At 42.4% G+C, this 5,045-nt stretch overlaps 1 non-coding gene across 1 annotated transcript; it reads right to left on the reverse strand.

Annotated features, from left to right (window-relative positions):
• Positions 1-2,861: 2,861 nt before the first annotated feature.
• Positions 2,862-2,934, reverse strand: TRNAW-CCA (transfer RNA tryptophan (anticodon CCA)). The gene has a single exon. It is a non-coding gene; the product is annotated as a tRNA-Trp (tRNA).
• Between the last annotated feature and the right edge of the window lie 2,111 nt (positions 2,935-5,045).

The raw sequence follows: 5,045 nt of genomic DNA on the forward strand, positions 1-5,045 counted from the left end.
AAAGGAAAAAAAGGTTGACTCCAAGGGTGACTAGCAGAGAGAGAGAAACCAGAAACCAGAAAGCCCACGTGACTGCCAGAGGCAGCTTTGCCGGTTTCTGGGTCCAGGGCCTCCCGCCCCACGTCTTGCCCTGGGAAACCATCACATGCACTTGTGCCATTCTGATGAACACCAGTTCAGGTTCACCCACTCCCACCCTTTCTGCTTAAGCTAGTTTGACTGGGTTTCCATTAGGAAAAAAATGAATGCCCACTCCACGTCTCATTTCAGGAAGCTGCAACCTCGTCATTCTTTATTACCCATCTGTCTCTGCCACTGGACCATAAGCTCCCTGAGGCAAGGACTTTCTTGTCCACATCTGTATCCTCAGGAATTAGCACAAGACCTGGCTCAGAAAAATCACATTATTGCTGCCAATTAATTGAGTCAAACTGAGTCAAATGAAACCTTGGTCAGGGATTAAGGGACTCAGAAATAGAAAACATCCCATGTGGAAACAGCCTCATTCCTACCCCAACCAAAGCAACTCCACCTTTTCTCTTTCATAAATTGGACTTCGAAGTGACTTCTCTCTGAAAAAAAAAAAAAAAAAGGTTCTCTGGTTAAAAAAAAAAAGAGTTTGAAAAATCACTATTTCTAGTTAACTATGGCAGACTGTACATACACTTCAATATGTGTTTCTTCTAACTAAAATGAGAAGAAAGGTGATTGAGCTGAATCTAAACCAGCCAGGGCACAGCTAGGAAGCCACCTAATTTCACTGCAGCATACCCCCAAAGCTCAGGAAATGGTAGAACCAGGTGGCTCTGGCTTAGGAGTGAGGGTGGGGCTAGGAACTGGAGACTTGTTGAAATGCTCTTTGAGAAGAGTAAGACCCTCAGACCCTTCTCCTATTTCACATACCACCAACATATCATTTTCAATCTCAGTTTCCCAAAGTTCAATTTTGCCTTAACTTTGTGAACATTTTCGTCAATACTGGTTAACTAGTTTCATGCCATCTTTGCAATTTTTAATTAAGATCAACCAGGTTTTCAAAAACAAAAATGTCAAATGAATAAAACCTTCTACAAAGAAAATAATAACCTTCAACAAATCTGAAAAGTAAGAATTATTCACAAAAAAGTCTTTCTTTGAGCTATAAACTTGTCCCTGGAAGCCATGTACTTTGATATGAAATCTCAGAAGTGGTATCCTGATCCTAAGCAGACGAGATTGTAGCAGTTTGTATTACTTAGATTCATCATTTCTGTTAACCTCATTCAATGTGGAATTCAGATCTATAGGCAAACTTCTACAAGCTCATACAGGAAAGCTTCCTTACAAATAGGACAAGTATTACCTGACTTGCAGGTTTCCCAGAAGAAATTCCTGATGTAGAGCTGCATGTTTCCTGCCTGGCCATCAGTATCCAGACTCACCCAGTGTTTCCAAATAGCTCATGTGTTTCAAAGTATTTATTACCATTTTGAATATTTCATCTCCAGCAGATTGTCTTGGAACTTAAGAGGTTCTTCAGACTTTACTTTTTTGGGATTCTAACTGGTACCACATAAATACAACAATTACTACAGTCTGTAGGATCATCAATCTGCAATGAAAACTTTATTGTATTTAACATTTTTCTGGACTAATGCTAAATCATCTGACATGTTGTCAATGTCCAACTAATGGCATAGTATTAGTCTAAAGTGACACCTTTCCCATTTCCTTTTGCTTCTAAACATGGTGTTTCTCTTGGTCCAAAATGCAATTTTCACTAATTCCATGCAAGCCAGTAAAATCAGCACTTGGGCCATTGTACAAAGGCATCTTGCTTTCAGCCATTAATTGTGTGAAGTTGAAACTACCTTCATGAGCTGGACCTGATACTATGAAAACCAGTCTCATAAAAAGAACTTTGTTCTTTATTTTGCATGTGGAGATGCTTTTAAAAATTCATCAATAAAGATGTTTAAAAAAAAAAAAAAAAGAAAAAAAAAATTCAAACTTTTTGGGGAATTCCCTAGCAGTCCAGTGGTTAGGACTCAGCACTCTCACTGCAGGGGCCCAGGTTCTATCCCTGGTCAGGGAACCTTAGTTCCTGCAAGCTGTGCGGCACGGCCAAAAAAAAAAAAAAAAAAAATTCAAACCTTTTTTTCCCCTGTGTCAAATGATGTTGTACACACATGTAAAACAGCTTTTGGAATGAATATGATGATAATAGCAATGAAAACTAGAACAGAAGAGTTGGAAAGAACGTTGTTATGGGAATGTCACAGAAAGTAGAGCTAAACGTCAAAGAGATGGAAAATAGGAGAGGAATTATCAGAAAATTAGAGGGCCACTCTAGAAGGTCTGAGTTTCATGAGTTCCGGAAAGAAGAGAGGAAATCAGAGCAGAGGAAATCCTCAAAGAAACAATTCAGGAACTCTGAAGAACACTAGTTACCATAGTGAGGTCCACTGAGTTCCCAGAAAATTAGATGAAAATCACTCCATGCCACATTACATCGGCAGGAAATTTCAGAACAATAGGAAAAAAAAGATGTTACAAAATTCCAGAGAGAAAAACAAGTTTTCCACAGGCATGCACACACAGAGTCTGGTTGTGATGTTAAATCTTGGTAAGCAAAGGACATTGACTTTGTTACTACGCAAAAAGCATGACGTACAAGTGAAGCCGTACAACTCATATCAGGGCTTGAACCCACGGGCCAGGACTCGAACCCAGCCAGAACCCAGAATGGAACTTGAACCCACTTTCCTTTTTTTTTTTTTTTTTTTAATATTTATTTATTTGGCTGCACCAGATCTTAGTTGCGGCACATGGGATCTTCGTTGTGGCATTCGGGATCTTTGCTTGCAGCATGCGGGATCTAGTTCCCTGACCAGGGATCGAACCTGGGCCCCCTGCTTTGGGAGCATGGAGTCTTAACCACTGGACCACCAGGGAAGCCCCCCAAACCCTCTGTCTTTTAATTGAGATCACACACCTGGTCTCAGGACTTAATGAAACTCAGGTTCTTTATGTCTTGTCGCAGAAAGAATTTAGTGAGAGACAAAGTAATAGGTAAGAAGTGGATTAATTTAGAGAGATATACATTCCATAGACAGAATAAAGTCTGTCTCAAAAGGCAAGAGCAGCCCCAGGGCATGGGGACATCTCGGAAAGTGAGAGGGGCCGTGGGAGAAATACACTCCACAGACGCATGTGGGCCATCTCAGAAGGCGAGAGACCCTGAAATATGTGGTTAGTTTTTATGGGCTGGGTAATTTCTCAGGCTAATGAGTGGGAGGATTATTCCAACTATTTAGGGGAAGGGGTGGGGATTTCCAGGAATTGGGCCACCACCCACTTTTTGATCTTTGATGGTCAGTCTCTGAACTGTCATGGCGCTGGCGGGTATGTCACTTAGCTTATGCTAATGTATAACAATGAGTGTATAATGAGGCTCAAGGTCCACTGGAAGTCAAATCTTCCACTGTCTTGGACCTAGTTGGCTCTAACCAGTTTTTGTCACATTCTATGGCTATGTCATTCTTTTAAAGGTTGTGCCCTGCTCCCCTTCCCTCCTGTTTCAGAACTACACCTCACTCTTTTGGGAAATGGTCCTATCTCTGTCCCCCACATATACCATGTATTTCAAATGGGGGCTCCCCAGTCTTACAGGCCCCCAACTCCCTGGCCATGTTATATCAGAGCCTCTGCAAGATTGTTTAGATCCAGAGCTAGAAAGAACAACTCTAACTTTCTCCTGGGTGGTAAAGATGGGAGATTCTATAGCTGCTGGCCACCGTGATCCCAATATATGTTTGAAACAGTAGCGTTCAGGCAAAGAGAGGCAGAGATGAGAGACTTGGCAGTGTCTGAGCCCTGTGAGTCGGCTGTCCCTGAATCCAGTGCAAGCTGGAACCCTGTACTTTTTTTTTTTTTAATCTTTTGGCTATACCGTGTGGCATGTAGGATCTTATTCCCTGACCAGGGATCAAACCCACTCCCCCTGCACTGGAATCGCAGAGTCTTTTTTTTTTTTTTTTAATTTACTTTTGGCTGTGTTGGGTCTTCGTTGCTGCGCATGGGCTTTCTCTAGCTGTGGAAAGCGGGGGCTACTCTTCGTTGCAGTGTGCGGGCTTCTCATTGCGGTGGCTTCTCTTATTGCGGAGCACAGGCTCTAGGCGCGCAGGCTTCAGTAGTTGCAGCATGAGGGCTTGGTAGCTGTGGCACACGGGCTTAGTTGCTCCACGGCATGTGGGATCTTCCTGGACCAGGGATCGAACCTGTGTCCCCTGTATTGGCAGGCGGATTCTTAACCACTGTGCCACCAGGGAAGTCTCTGGACCCCTGTACTTTCCATGGCCAAGTGAGTCTTCCAAAACAAAACAAAAAACATTTGTTTGATCTGGGTTTCCATCATTTGAAATAAAGATCTGTGCCTAACATAGAAATGTATGAGGGCAACTACACTTACTTATATAATAATTAATAATTATAACTGATGTGTGTTGAGATTTATGATGTGCCAGGCACTGTGAAAATGTTTTCAGTATATAATCTCATTTAATCTTCCTGATAGACCCTTGAGGTAGGTCCCTTTATCTTCTCCATAAAACAGATAAAGAAACAGGTGGGTTTCTTTTTCCTTGCCTTCTGAGACTAAAACTCAAGTACAATACATCAGAGACCCTCCCCTCAATGGGACACTCTCTTCCTGCCCACACTCCCACTCCTCCCACACCCCCAAGGCCACCCTGCTCAGGCTTTATCTCCTCCTCAGTTCTCCCTGGCAAAATCTTATTCACCCTTTAAGACCCACTCAAAAGTATCCTGCCTTGCTCCAACCTGAACCCCTCATCCTCAAGTGCAGATTATTTCCTAGCCTCTTCTGTGTCCTCAGCACATATGCAAAATATTATGAAATTAAGGGCATAGGCTCTGTTCAGGTGAAGTTCAAATCCTAGCTCTACCACCTACTTGCTTCAATAAGGGTCTTAACACATCTGGGCTTCAGTTTTTTCATCTGTAAAATGGGATAACCTAGTACTGTCTTACGGGGTTGTTGTGAG

The sequence above is a fragment of the Eubalaena glacialis genome, chromosome 3 (assembly GCF_028564815.1).
Source record: "Eubalaena glacialis isolate mEubGla1 chromosome 3, mEubGla1.1.hap2.+ XY, whole genome shotgun sequence".
Classification (NCBI taxonomy): domain Eukaryota; kingdom Metazoa; phylum Chordata; class Mammalia; order Artiodactyla; family Balaenidae; genus Eubalaena; species Eubalaena glacialis.